A 14,988-nucleotide genomic window follows, 5' to 3' on the forward strand; every position below is an offset into this window, starting at 1 on the left:
GGTGATGCTCTGCCATTTCATTTCGGCTCATGCCACAAACAAGTGTTCTTTTCACGGCCCACATAGCGCCATATTCTTCACACTTCTATGCTTTTTCTTAGTGATTTTGCTGTTTAAAATGACCCCAAGCCCAGTGCTGACGTACTGTCTAGCATTCTAAGAGCAAGAGGCTGTGATGTGCCTCACAGAGAAATGCGTGTGAGATAGCTTTATTCAGGTGTGAGTTCCAGTGCTGCTGGCCATGGACACAGTGTTAGTGGGATCACCAACATCTATTCAAAAGGTGTCTTTAAACAGGAACACGCATAAGCAAGGTGACGTACTGATTGGTTGATGAAAATGTGACCAGAGGCTCGCAGGAACCCAGCCCTGTATATCTCCAGAAGCAAGGGCTCTGTATTCACAAATTCAGTGTTTAGGTGACTTCATAGAACTAACGGTGGCAAATCACAAGAATCAACTGCATCTGCCTCCATTTTGCTCCACAGAGAAGCAAAGTGACAAGGAGGGTACATAGAAAACAGCCAGTACCCTCCAGTCCCACACAGCCTGGTGTCCAGGGGCAGAGTGGCTTGTGCTAAGCCTCATCCCAGCCCCACTCAGACTTCCTTTGTATTTCTGGTGATTCCCTCCTGTTTTCTCTGGTTCTCCAGAATACAGTCTTCCAAGTTGTTTTAATCAGATTCATTCCTACCTTGATGAAGAACTAGTGAAACATTTGAGATTACTGACCTCCTAGTGGTCTTTAAATTTTTTTTTGGCCGGGCGCGGTGGCTCAAGCCTGTAATCCCAGCACTTTGGGAGGCTGAGATGGGCGGATCACGAGGTCAGGAGATCGAGACCATCCTGGCTAATACGGTGAAACCCCGTCTCTAATAGAAAATACAAAAAACTAGCCGGGCGACGAGGCGGGCGCCTGTAGTCCCAGCTACTCGGGAGGCTGAGACAGGAGAATGGCGTGAACCCGGGAGGTGGAGCTTGCAGTGAGCTGAGATCCGGCCACTGCACTCCAGCCTGGGTGGCAGAGCAAGACTCCGTCTCAAAAAAAAAAAAAAAAAAAAAAATTTTAAGGTGAATACACCTGTAGGTTCAGTATTTTGGGAGGCCAAGGAAGGGGGATTTCTTGAGTCCAGAAGTTTGAGACCAGCCTGGGCAATATAGCAAGACCTCATCTCTACCACAAAACAAAACAAAACATTTTGAGCCCAAAAAAAAGTCATTGTTTAAAAAATTGACTCATACATACTATAACCCAGATTCCCAAATTTTAAAAAGACAATTCACATTTCTCATATGAGGTAGAGAAGGGGAATTAATGTTTCATTCTCACACTGTATGATCAATTGAACAATTTGCCTCTGTGGGTCCTGTGGATCCAGGTCTTCAGCTGAGGCCCCTGGCAGCCTGCAAACCTTCCAGCCACCAGGCTCCTGAAGCAGCGCAATCCACTGTCTGCGGCTCCTGGACACTGCTCCTGTCAGCAACGCTGATGGCGGATGGTGTGATGCCAACGCAAAATGGCTGTTGGTGGAAACACATTAGCTGTAATTACCAATTGTCACAGGTCTTTCTTTGAAAGGAATCTTTTTACACAAAAATCCAACATTTCCATCAGCCTCTCCTTGGTTTCCAACATGCTCAGGTTAGCCACAGTGATCCCAACTTCTGTTTCGTGTCACCTCTTGGCATACACACCCAAAATGTCAACTCCTATGGGAACAAACACTAAGCAAAGTGCAAGACCATGGGAGGCGTTCATCACAAGACGGTGGACTCGTGCGAGACCATGGAAGGCTCTCATCACAAGATGGCAGACTTGGATTTTGGCTGAATGTGTGGTGCAATTTGGAAAGAATGCTTTCGATTCCCTTTTACTGCATATGTCACAACAACTTCCTGTTAACTAATATGATGTTCTCACTTTAATTTTAGTATATTTTAGTACAAATATCTAGGAACAAATTCTTCAGTTGAACAATCTGAGAAACAAATTGCTCAACTGTTCCAAGGTCTGTCATTGTCTCATCCTACAGATAAGGAAATTGCAGCTCAGAGAGACCAAGAAGATTGGGAGACGGGGGTCTTACTCTACGAGTGCCACAGCCTTCCAACACCAGACTTCAGCACCAAAACAGGGCCCAGCGTGGCCAGGCATGGCAGAGCAAAAACCAGGCTCCTGACAAACTCTCACACAAACTGGAGGAGGGATTTGGAGGGGCACTTAAGACCCAAACTCCAGTTTCAGCAAGTCTGCATCACAGTTTTACAATCTCATCTTTGACCTTTTTCTTCCTTCATATCTAATTTATCTTCATTTTCTGGGTTTTGTACAAGTTCTCAGCCATCATTAAATCACATTACAACTTCACCTACCACGTCTTCTCTCCTTTCTCTTCCGCCTTTGAGATACTCTCTTCCCTTCCTGTCATATAGACTTCTGACACCATGAAGCAGTCTTCCCAAGTTGCCTGCTGTGATTAAAATAACTTTTAACTCCTCGGACACCACCTCTCTGCTGCTCCCTTTTTGCTGTTCTCTTCCATCAAGTGCTGGTTCCAAGCACTAAAAACAAACTCATATTCAGAAGTAAATTTTGTTCATTAATATACCAGGACACTCTTCCGTCTGAGTTTGTTTTCTGAAAGACCACATAAGACTGCTGCTTTCTGAATTGTTTATTTTATTTTATTTTATTTTATTTGAGACGGAGTCTGGCTCTGTCTCCCAGGCTGGAGTGCAGTGGCCGGATCTCAGCTCACTGCAAGCTCCGCCTCCCGGGTTCACGCCATTCTCCTGCCTCAGCCTCCCGAGTAGCTGGGACTACAGGCGCCCGCCACGTCGCCCGGCTAGTTTTTTGTATTTTTAGTAGAGACGGGGTTTCACCGTGTTAGCCAGGATGGTCTCGATCTCCTGACCTCGTGATCCGCCCGTCTCGGCCTCCCAAAGTGCTGGGATTACAGGCTTGAGCCGCCGCGCCCGGCTCTGAATTGTTTAAGGGGAAAGTTCACAATTGCATTTTAAAATAAAATAAAATGAGGCTCACACTGAGAACTGACTCTGAGTTCTGCTGGGTAGGCAGCTCCCACACAGCAGGAACGCGCTCAACACACGCAGGCCAGGCACAGCCACAGCTGCATTTGTGTTCATCGTCCACAGAACGCACTGCCAACGAAGACGAACGTGAAATGAGGGCCCGGAACCTTTGAAGCTGGTAATTCACAAAAATTCCAACTATGTATTTTATATGGAACACAAGGCGAAACTGTATAATACCTAATTAAGAACTTGTCCCTTGTAAGTGTCATAATTTTAATAAATTTTACTCCTTTTCCTAAAAAAGCGGAATGCTTGCCATTTTTCAAACATGCACTTAACTTTTAAGATAGAAACGGTTTCCCCGCACCTCTGTCCACCCTCACATATTGTATGCGCAGCCTCGTTTGTGCGATGCAATGTGAGGTTTCTCTTATGTGGACTCTCACTTCGCTTCCTCAGTGATTTTCTCCTATCTTTCTCTTTGGTTTTACTGTTCTTTAGTGCTAAATTATAAAATTAGAAGCAAAAGTGTTGTCTGGCCTTGCCCTGGTACACTGCTAGTGCTCACCAATAAATAGGAACCGACTCCGTTTTGTCTGCGTGTGGTTTTGGGTCAGGGCTGCTCTTTAGCCATTCTGGGATCAGCTGTCCCTTGATAGCTGCCTGAGGGGCTGGGGAACACTCTGAAGGGTGTGGTGCGAGGAGTAGCCCATGGTTGAGAATGAATCCCTATTTTTGTGTCAGCTCTGATACCTGCTGGGTCAGGCGACCACATCCGACCAAAATCACGGGCTTTCTTCCTCTCTCCAGCTACGTAAATGATAACCACGCATCCAAATGTCACCTTAAAAACCCCAGAGCCTTGCTCTTGCTGTTAAAAGAGCTAATTGTGCCCTTGGCACTAGCTGCCTTCATTCTCAAGGTACAGAGGAAATCGGGGAGGCCAGCCTTGGGAGACCCCCGGGTGGGCTGCAGTGTGGGTGCCTTCCTCTCGGCTCAGCCCCTCCCTCCTTCCTTCTCCACTTCTCAACTCTTTCACAGCCAGGAAGGGCCCCTGTACTCAATTTCTGTGTCCTGTCCTAGTAACTCCACTGTTCAACAGCTCAATTTCTTTTCCCGGTGTTCTGCATCCTGTTTTTATTGTTTTGTGGCAGATCCCCACCATAGAACATAATTGCAAGTACTCGGTGGCGCAAAAGAGCAGTTAGTGCCTAAGTACAGATGGGAAACACGATTCTTTTGTTTTAAGTAAATACTTAAACATTGCTCAGGTCCTAAAGCATGTGGACTCTAGGTCTGAGTAGCGGAGTGCGTCTCCCGTGGGCCCGCAAGGACCCCTGGATTCCCTCCCTGCAGTGATCAAGATATGGAACCGGAGCCACAGCTGGATCACAAGACGTCCCTTTTCTAGAGCCTTTCCCGGCCCTCTACAGGCAGGATCCGGCAGGAAAAAGATGATCGGAATTTCTCGAAGGTCAATGGTCTGCACAGCTGAGGATTCTGTGTGGTTCTCTTGGTTCCCGTGGTGTCTGGAGGAGACCGAGGCCCTTAGATGACCTTTCAGCTCCTCGCACAGGACCAGCACGAGGGGCCCCCGGCCTCGGAGGACGCTGGCCCAGTGCCCTGGAAGAAGGCCTTGTCCCCTCGTCTTTAAAGGTCTTCCCCCAAGAGCCAAGGGTGCCATGTACGTGATGTGAGCTCCTCTGAGCCCAGGCTGCGTCATCGTCTGCCGCGCCATGTGGAAGGGGTGGGAGCTGCGGCCACGGTGGTCACCCAGCTCCCCACCACGGGCACGCTCTTGGCATCCAGGAGCTCGCCCTTGGCTGAATTCTTCATGCTGAGACAGGCGGCCGGGAGACGATGGGTGCCCTGCGCGGAGATGCTGAAGCCCTGGAGGCTCTGGAGCCCATCAGACTGGGTGACCTTCACCAGGCAGTGTCCCAGGCCTCAGGACTCGGCTCTGTGCCCAACTTTCCGACATTGGCTGCCAGGCGGGTCTGGTGAAATCCTGGGGGCACAGGAACCAAAGGGAGGTGGCACCGGCTGCTGGAGGCCAGGCTGCCCACCAAGTACCTCCAGAGCCACGTGTGCCTGTCCAAGCCCCTGGAGGGAACAGCTCACAAGTGAGCCAGTGAAACAATCCTTCATCCCTAGTGACCAAGAACCAGAGACAGCCAGGCCACTCAAAGGAAGCACAAAGCCCCGAGAGCACCATGCCAGGAAATCTCCCCTCACGACAAAAGGAGAAGGTCTGAGGTCACCAGGAAAAATCATGAAAATCAACGAAAAGCTAAACATTTCAGGCTTTTTGTTTGTTTTTTAGAGACAGGGTTGTTGTTGCCCAGGCTGGAGTGCAGTGGTGCAATCACAGCTCACGCTGCCTTGAACTCTGGGACTCAAGCAATTTTCCTGCCTCAGTCTCCCAAATAGCTGGGACTACAGGCGCATGCCACCAGGCCCAGGTAATTTTTTTTTTTTTGAAGATTGGGTATGTTGCCTCGGCTGGTGGCCAACTCCTGACAGACCTCAAGCAATTCTCTGCCTCAGCCTCCCAAAGTGCTCAGATTACAGGCATGAACCACCACACCTGGCCCTTCAGTTTTCTTTAAGAGGCATATTCCAGATAAACACATTAGAATATTTCAAAAGCATTGGTTTGTGTCAAAATCATTTTTCATTTTTTCAGAACACAGTCTATAAGCAACAAAAAGACAGATGCCACCATGGTCCAAATGTGCCGCCAAATGCATGTGTTGAAACGTGATTGGCAAAGTGATAGTATTAACAGGTGGGGCCTTTGGGGTGACTGAGTCACAAGGGCAGAGCCTTCAGGAATGGGATGTGTTACTTTATGAAAGGGCTGGCGGGAACTAGGCAGGTCCTTTTTCCCGTCCGCTTTCCACCACGTGAGGACACAGCATCCCTTCCCCACAGAGGACACAGCAAAAAGGGGCCATCCTGGAGGCAGAGAGCAGCCCTGCCCAGACCTCAGAGCTGCAGCGCCCTGATCACAGTCTTCCAGCCTCCAGAACTGTGAGAAATAAATTTATGTGTTTTATAAGTTATCCAGTCTCAGATATTTTATTACAATATAACAGCATAAACAGACCAAGACAGAAGCCTGAGTACAATCACTCAACTGTGGAGTTCTTTCTCTTTCTTTTCTTTTCTTTTCTTTCTTTCTTTCTTTCTTTCTTTCTTTCTTTCTTTCTTTCTTTCTTTCTTTCTTTCTTTCTTTCCTTCTTTCTCTTTCTTTCTTTCCTTCCTTCCTTTCTTTTTTCTTTCTTTCTTTCTGTCTCTCTCTCTCCCTCCCTCCCCCCTCCTTCCCTCCCTCCTTCTCTCTTTCTTTCCTTCCTTTCTTCCTTCCTTCCTTCCTTCCTTCCTTCCTTTCTTCCTTTCTTCCTTTCTTTCTTTCTTTGACAGAGTCTTGCTCTGTCGCCCAGGCTGGAGTGCAGTGGCTGGATCTCAGCCCACTGCAAGCTCTGCCTCCCAGGTTTATGCCCTTCTCCTGCCTCAGCCTCCTGAGTAGCTGGGACTACAGGCGCCCGCTACCACGCCCGGCTAGTTTTTTGTATTTTTTAGTAGAGACGGGGTTTCACCGGGTTAGCCAGGATGGTCTCGATCTCCTGACCTCCTGATCCACCCGCCTCGGCCTCCCAAAGTGCTGGGATTACAGGCGTGAGCCGCCGCGCCCGGCCTCATGGTGTTCTTTCTATTGACATTCTTATTACAAAGCTGTCCCAGTCACATAAAGGCTGCAGGACTGAGGAAGACAGGGAGGGAGCCTCCAGAGCAGCGGTCCTCGGCCTCTTTGGCACCAGAGATGGGTTTTGTGGAAGACAATTTTTCCACTGACAGCAGGGACAGGGGGATGGTTTTGGGATGATTCAAGTGCATTACATTTATTGTACACTTTATTTCCTTGTTATTACATTATAATATATAATAAAATAATTATACAACTCACCATTACGTAGACTCAGTGGGAACCGTGAGCTTGTTTTCCTGCACCTAGACGGTCCCATCTGGGGGTGATGGGAGTCAGTGACGGATCATCAGGCATTAGATTATCATGAGGAGAATGCAACCTAGATCCTTGCAGGCACAGTCACGACAGGGTTCACCCTCCTACGAGAATCCACCGCACCACAGACATGACAGGAGGCAGAGCTCAGACAGTAGCACCAGTGATGCCAGCGGCTGCAAATACAGAGGAAGCTTCACTCACTGTCCAGCTGCTCACCTCCTGCTGTGCAGCCCAGTTCCTAACAGGCCACGGACGGTAGCAGTGCTTGGTTAGGAACCCCTGCTCTACAGCACTCCATCAGAAAAGGAGCGAGGCAGCCGCTGCTCAACACAGCAGAGGAGGAGTGGCAGTGGACTCCGGGATCGCACACAGCAGAGTGGACCCAGAACTGAGGACACAGCGCAGAGACAGGCCCGACTCTCAACAGCCCGACTCACAACAGGTCAGCTTTACGACAGCATGAAAGCCATCTGCATTCAGTAACGCCCCCCCTTACAAGGGGTCTGACGGGGGGTCCTGTCAGCGTAGATGCCATGTAAGTGGAGGAGCATCTGGGTAGTGCAGAGACGTTTCCACTCAGGATGCTAACCAAAAGCCACGGTAGGCCGCAGTGCGTTACCGGGAGACACTCACGACAATGTCCTTGTTCACAGAGAGTCTACATCACAAAACGTCTGATTTTAGTGATACTCTCCCCAGTCAGACACAAAACTTCCACACGCACTTACTTCACTCCAGTAATGATCTTAATGAACCAGTTTGCACTGAGAAATACCAGAGCGCAGCCCTCACGTAATGCTCACTTGGGAACACCCTAGGCAATGCTCCACGTTTGGGACTACTTCAAAATAAAGAACACTTACGTACAAAATCCCCCACGCTTCTGTGACAACAGACATCGGCCTCCAACGCCGAGAAAATTACATGAGCCACCGTCTCCCTTTCAGCCCATCTTAAAGGAGACAGGAGCAGTGCGTTCCTGTCAGAAACCAGCAGCTCCAGGCTGGGCACCACCGCTCACTCCTGTAGTCCTGGCGCTGTGGGAGGCCGAGGTGGGAGGGTCACTTGAGGCCAAGAGTTGGAGACCAGCCTCGGCAACACAGCAAGACCCTGTTTCTAAAAAAAAAAAAAAAAAAGTTAGCCAGGCATGGTGGTGCGCACCTGTCATCCCAGCTGCTTGGGAGGCTGAGGTGAGAGGACTAACTGAGCCCAGGAGGTCAAAGTTGCAGTGAGCCATGAGTGCACCACTGCACTTCAACCCGGGTGACAGAGCCAGACCCTGTCTTCAACAACCACAAAAGTACCAGCTCCAATCCCTGTCTTGGTTTTTTTCCTATTTTACTCTGAGAGACCAGCTGGCAGCAATGGTGATCCCACAGCACCCTGGCCATCCCTGCTGGCACCCAGGTCCTCCTGCACAGGGCCACAGGGTGCTTTCTCACATGCACAGAGCCTCACTTGTGCCAAAGGTGAAGCACACAGGCCTTGGGCTCTCCTTACACTCGGACACCAGCCAGCTTCAGGGCCACGTGGGATTACTTTCTGTACAAAGAAAAGGTGGCTAGGATATAAGGCTACTCCCAGCCCTGAAAGATAGTTTCAACTTTGGGGAGGTGGCATTTCATGTGTTTCGAAACCTTAAAGCCAGTCCACAAAAAGGTCCAACTGGATCCATAAATGGGACATCTGTCATTGGATCACAAACTTCTCAACAGCCCAGAGCCTGCAGAATATCCCTCAAATCTGTCGGCAAGCAGAACAGCACTCAGGGTAGGTGAGCAGGGGCTTGCTGCCGGGCGCCGGCCTGCAGGTTTGCACAGGGGTGTACGCAGCACAGTGAGCCCTTGGTGTGCACAGTGGTCCAGGCAGCACCGTGCACCCTCCTGGGAGTGACCAACTGAGGCTAGTGTGGCAGCGATGAACACAAATGCAGGCTTCGTCCATGACTGGCTGCCCCTCACCTCAAGATCAAAGCTGCAAACCCTGGATCCACCTACAATGCTGCTGTTGGTGATATATTCAGAGCTTTCAGTCCAGACTTCTTGCTTTTCCATTTAAATGTAAGTCTTTGTATTGTAATACCTTGGGTATCCCAAGGTTTAGTCTTGTGAAATTTACCTTCCCTAGAGCTGTCCTTTTGAAGTATTTGAGTTATAAGTAAAGACAACAACGAAGTTTATATATTTAACCCAATAGTGGGTTTAGTACAATGGGATGCCAGTAGAGAAACATTATACATTTGTGGTAAGGAGCAACTCTCTTTATTCCAATATCTGACATGAAAACTCTGCTTTATATCAGCTAATATTCCACAGATATTCGGAGCGCAACTACAAAAATAACTTGCTTAGAAGTCCCTGTCTTGCCAACTAATTTTTCACTGAACACAAAATGGGGGCCTTCCAAAAAGAAAATTTGGTTTCCAAACAGGACATTTCTTTTCAAAAATTAATTAATGAATTTGTTTTTTTAATTATTTATTTATTTTTTTTGAGACACAGTCTCACTCTGTTACCCAGGCTGGAGTGCAGTGGCACGATCTCGGCTCAATACAACCTCCCCCTCCCGGGTTCAAACAATTCTCCTGCCTCAGCCTCCTGAGTAGCTGGGACTACAGTGCATGCCACCACGCCTGGCTAATTTTTGTATTTTTAGTAGAGACGGGGTTTCACCATGTTGGTCAGGCTGGTCTCGAACTCCTGACCTCATGATTCACCCACCTCAGCCTCCCAAAGTGCTGGGATTACAGGCGTGAGCCACCATACGCGGCCTAAAAATAGGACATTTCTTTAGAGGTTTCAATAATTTTACATAATCATGGGTTCATAGAAAAACTATTCCAAATTACCTAATGTACTGCTATATTTTTTGATACTCTTGATAATTTTTTAAAATGTCATCTTAAGATGTTTATTTCTATAGAAGTATTTTGCTCACTTCTAGTTACTATTTAGTCCATGTTGAGTTTTATTTTATATGATCATCCATTTTCCTTTATCAAACCATTCCCAAGCAAAATCAAAGAAAAACCCAGTGCAGGCTTAAGTCAAACCAGGCTGTTAAGGCAAAAAGTCGATATACGAAGAGTCCAAAGTACTCACTGAAAATTATGCGAAGCCATTCCAAAAACATAATGAGTGCAAATCCCATTGTTATTCATATTCTTGAGAAAACTAACTGGTGACTTCAATGATCAGCTCTTCATCCACCTTGAACGAGAGAAAGAGAAAGGAATTTACCCATGGTATTTACAAATGCCACCTAGCCTAGCATTCAACATAGAAGAGATAGGCTGGGTGTGGTTGTGGTGGCTCATGCCTGTAATCCCAGCACTTTGGGAAGCTGAGGTGGGTGGACTGCTTAAGGCCAGGAATTGAAGATCAGCCTGGGCAACACAGAGAGACCCTGTCTCTAATAAAAACAATAATCATAAAAATAAAAACGAAAATAAAATAAAAGAGGTATGACCAGAATGCTGTTTTTCCCCCTTACGGATTTTTCATTTCATCTACATTTTGCTTTGCAATTTGAGAATAGAAGGATCTGCCCATTTAAGAAAAACATGCCATTCTGATGTTTAAAAGGGTCGTAAAGAAAGAAATGTCCTGTACTGGGTCTATCTAGCCAAGTGGGACACAACTAAGTCCGTATCAGGCCCCCAGAGAATTCAGCCCTTACTAGATATTCGCTCTTATTAATATTATTCTAGACCTGATTCTCTGAAGTTACAGAGTATTCATACTGATTTTAATATTTTAGAATTTTGTTTAAAAGGCTCATCTTCACAATACTGCTCTGGTTACAACCAGGACTTTTCCTCATTCCACTGTGCTCCCGCAGAGAACGGGGTGCAGGGCAGGTCCCCTCAAGGGTACGGCTGGGTCAAAGGGCGAATGTGTTTGGGATTCCAGCAGACACCACTGGCCACTCCCCTAGGAGGGCACCCCACCCGCCAGCAATGCAGAAGGCCATGTCACAACAACGCCGCTTCCAAACATTTTGTGCATCACCCATCCAATAGCAGAAAAATAACTCCTTTTCCTTTTCTTTCACCGTGTCCCTTTCTGGAGCCCTTGCTAGTTAGGACCATGCCCAGGACCTGCACCCCGGGATTCGTGAGCGCCCCATCCTAACTGAGCCTCATTCTGAGCTGCCAGCAAGGCTGCCAAAAATTTCAAGCAGAAGAGAGGATTTCGGTTGGTGTCAGAGAAACAGGAGCGGCTGCTCATTCCACAGATCCAGGGCAGGACCATCCCAACAGGCACCAGTGAACCCAGAGGGTAAATCTGACTTGGCCAAGGGCATGGGGATTAGAGCCTAATCCAGTAAGACAGTGGCCACTTCTGTGATCGAGGAAGCATCAGGGAGAATGATGCTAATAACTAAGAAAATGAAAGAAAAGCAGGGATTCAAAACTATATTTGCCACATGGAATTTTACAGTGATGCCACGGTACGCGTTTCGACGCCTCACCCTCATTCTGCCGGGAGCCACACTGAGGACGGAGTTCTTGGGGGAGAGAATAATATGGTGGATTTTTTGGAATGGCATATTCTAATAAAAGGAGGAAAACATTTAAATTTTTGAGTTTTAATTAAATAAATATGTATTTAATTTAATAACTAACGCCTGGCCGGGCGCGGTGGCTCAAGCCTGTAATGCCAGCACTTTGGGAGGCCGAGACGGGCGGATCACGAGGTCAGGAGATCGAGACCATCCTGGCTAACACGGTGAAACCCCGTCGCTAATTAAAAAAAAAAAAAAATACAAAAATCTAGCCAGGCGAGGTGGCGGGCGCCTGTAGTCCCAGCTCCTCCGGAGGCTGAGACAGGAGAATGGCGGGAACCCAGGAGGCGGAGCTTGCAGTGAGCTGAGATACGGCCACTGCACTCCAGTCTGGGCAACACAGCAAGACTCCGTCTCAAAAAATAATAATAATAATAATAACTAACGCCTAAGGCTGCACACCTGTGAGATCTATTTACTCTCCTCAATATGGAATCTTTTTTTACATTATAAAAACAACACCTTTCTTGAAAAAATTCACACTACATATAAGTATATAAGGCAGCACCTGAGCCTCCAGAACCCTACAACCTCCATAGCCTCATCCTCAGGGAGGGTTCTGTGCTCCTCCCAGACCTTTGTATGTGCCACAAAAACAGCCAAAGCCCAGTGGAGGCACCTGAGCTGGGTCCCCCTCCAGGTCTGTCCATTTGCTTTTACCCTTTGGAGACTGCATTGCCATCCCCAGTTCACAGAGGAACGGACCCACATCCACCCAGCTTTCACCTCCAGGTAGATTCTGACCCACTTAACTCCAGCATGTTTAAGTTGTGCAACAGAAGAAAACAGACAAGCTGTTATATTTTTATTCCAAGATACTCAGGTTTCTCATTTCCAGATCCTGTACGACACTAAGTCAAGAGTTCAAAACAACAACAAAAGGGAAGTATTTCTCATTATAAGATATGTTTAGAAAACAGTCTTTAAATGGTCGACTTTCAGAATTGCAGCAAGAGCAGAACTGGACACACCCAACAGGCCTTGCTTGTTCCCACACAATTGCCAAGCTTGAAGGACGGCCCTGGAAAGGGGCCGCCTACTTTGGTGGGCCTCATAATCGGCCTGCAGAATCTTCCAGGCATACTGGTCTGCAGGCCCCTGAACAGGACCTCTGGGGCCCCCACTCCAGGTCATCTTCCTACCCCGGCCGCCCTTCTCGGCTCAATTCTCCCCTTCCTGCCATGCTCGCCAGCTCCAGGGGTGGTGTCCTCGGTAGCCCCCAACTCCTCCCATCTCCCCTCTCTCCAGGCCCCAGCCCTTCCACTCCCGGGACGCCTCCTTGTCTTTCACTGGCTACTTTCTGCATGGCAGGGAACCTCAGCAGACAGCCTTCCGCGCCCCACACGCTCACCGTGTGCAGCTTCTGCTGCTGCCCTGCTCCAAGACCCCAAGTGAGTTCTGGAGCAGGAGCACGTGTGCACCCAGGCCCGGGCACCTCCTCACCCAGGCCTGGGCAGGTGAGCACTCCCAACAGGCGTCGCGATTCTCAGTTGCAGCTGCTGCCTTCAGTGCCTATGCCTCTCTGTCTTCTCTCCATTTTCCAAAGTCATAGAGGACCACCAGAAAACATCCAAAACCAAAAAGATCAACTAAAGCTCTCTCCCAACACTTCCCAGCCTTACCTGCATGCTTTCTTCGAGGCGAAGGTCCCATACCGGCCTCTCCTCCCTCCGACACCTTCCTCTACCTGCCTGTAGGGCTCTTAGCCTCACATCCTAAATTCACACACAAGGCTTAGCTCCCTTCGAGCCACCTCGTGTCCTCCCTGCCATCAGCTCTACATATCTTGACTGATCGCAGGGAGCTGCTGAGATCTGTGAAATAATTCATTAAGAAGCTAAGTCCCTGTGGCTGCTTCTTATCTCTAAAAACACGGCCTCGGCTCTCATGTCCCTCGGGGAGCAATCTGCCCAGACCACACCAGGGAAGCATCAAGTTGTACAAGCAATGAAGAAACTGTCCCTGATGAGAAAGCCCAGCTTGAGGGTAGCTTCAGCACCACAGGCAGGACAGGAGTCAACAGCAGACCCCTCCTTACCTTGCAAGAGATGGAGCGGAGAGAAGAGAACCCAGACAGCGCGCACCCCTGGTCTCCTGCGCACCCGTGGACACATCCGCAGGGCCTACAAACCTCTTGTTGGGTCCAGGGATGGCCCCACCCCATTCACGCCCGTCTCCAGGACCTTCCTCACCAAGGCTCACAGCTGGATGCTGTCCTGGAGATACGGTTAATTTTAAACACATCATTGTATTAGAAATCTCATCTTGGGTACAGGCTAAACACAGAACTGAACGCCCTGAAAAGAATCAAGTCCTCTAGAAACTTCTTTTTCCGCTGACTGAAACCCAGGTCCGAACTCATCCCTGTACAAGGCCTCACCAGATACAACCAGAAAGGCACACACTGCATGGGCTTCCACGAGCTCACACGGCAAAGTCAGCAGCTGCTGCACGCAGCCTCGGAGGCAGAGCCGGCCGTGACCCGGGCCTCCCCATCTTGGTCAGCGGAGCACTCCACCCTCCCACCCCGTGGGTGCCCTCATCAGGGTCCTGCTGCCCCACGAGATGCATGTGGAGCCCACCCAGGACCCTGCACACTCACTCCTGGGCCCTCCTGACCACTGTCCTGTGGAGCAGACAAGCAGGTAGAAATGTCCAGGGCCAGGCTGCACACCCCGCTGCCCGCTACTCCTCTTGGTTGGCCCCAGCCCACAACCTCTGATCTCCCTCACTGCAGCCCAGGGACCTCCGAGGCTCTGGTCTGGCCAGGGTGACCCTGGTGCAGGCCTTGCCAGGCAGCACCCTCTGAAAAGCACATGTCCCAGGGGACTGAGGTTCCGCCCGGGCTCTGAGACTGGCTGGTCCCACAGCCTTTTTTAGGATGAAGAACAGGATGGGGAAGGTAAAGGCAGATGTGGGAGGTGATGCCACAGTATCACCCAGATCTGATTAGAAAACACTGGAAGTTTTAAAAAGCACGCATTGGGGAGAAACCACTCAAGGTGAGAACTGGTTCACTTCCCGCCTGTGTGTGTTTTCATTTCACTGGCGAGAGTTTCATGAGTACCAGTGCCCAGAAAGCTTTAATAAGAAGCCTTCTGGACAAGCAAAACTCACAGTAATGCCCCCGTCAGAGTTCTGGAAGATTAAACCACAAGGAACAGGCAGGGCTCCCAGAGGAGGGCGCAGATGTGTGGCAAACGTGCCTTCCTCATTCCTTTTTTCTGTGCACGATGGGTGTTAATCCAGCACACTTACCTCAATGCCTAACATGTCAAAAATTAAAATTAAAAAAATTAATTTATTATTCATTTATTAATGTATTATTTGTAATTTATTGTATTATTTATAATGTGATG

The 14,988-nt window shown here is 48.8% G+C and overlaps 1 long non-coding RNA gene across 1 annotated transcript; it reads right to left on the reverse strand.

Annotated features, from left to right (window-relative positions):
• Window positions 1-1,186: 1,186 nt before the first annotated feature.
• Window positions 1,187-13,038, reverse strand: LOC111551008. Its single transcript, XR_002734234.2, has 4 exons — window positions 12,981-13,038; window positions 10,165-10,272; window positions 3,044-3,162; window positions 1,187-1,710 (listed from the first exon to the last, which is right to left on the reverse strand). It is a non-coding gene; the product is annotated as an uncharacterized LOC111551008 (long non-coding RNA).
• Between the last annotated feature and the right edge of the window lie 1,950 nt (window positions 13,039-14,988).

This window comes from Piliocolobus tephrosceles, chromosome 18, assembly GCF_002776525.5.
Source record: "Piliocolobus tephrosceles isolate RC106 chromosome 18, ASM277652v3, whole genome shotgun sequence".
In the NCBI taxonomy this organism is placed as follows: domain Eukaryota; kingdom Metazoa; phylum Chordata; class Mammalia; order Primates; family Cercopithecidae; genus Piliocolobus; species Piliocolobus tephrosceles.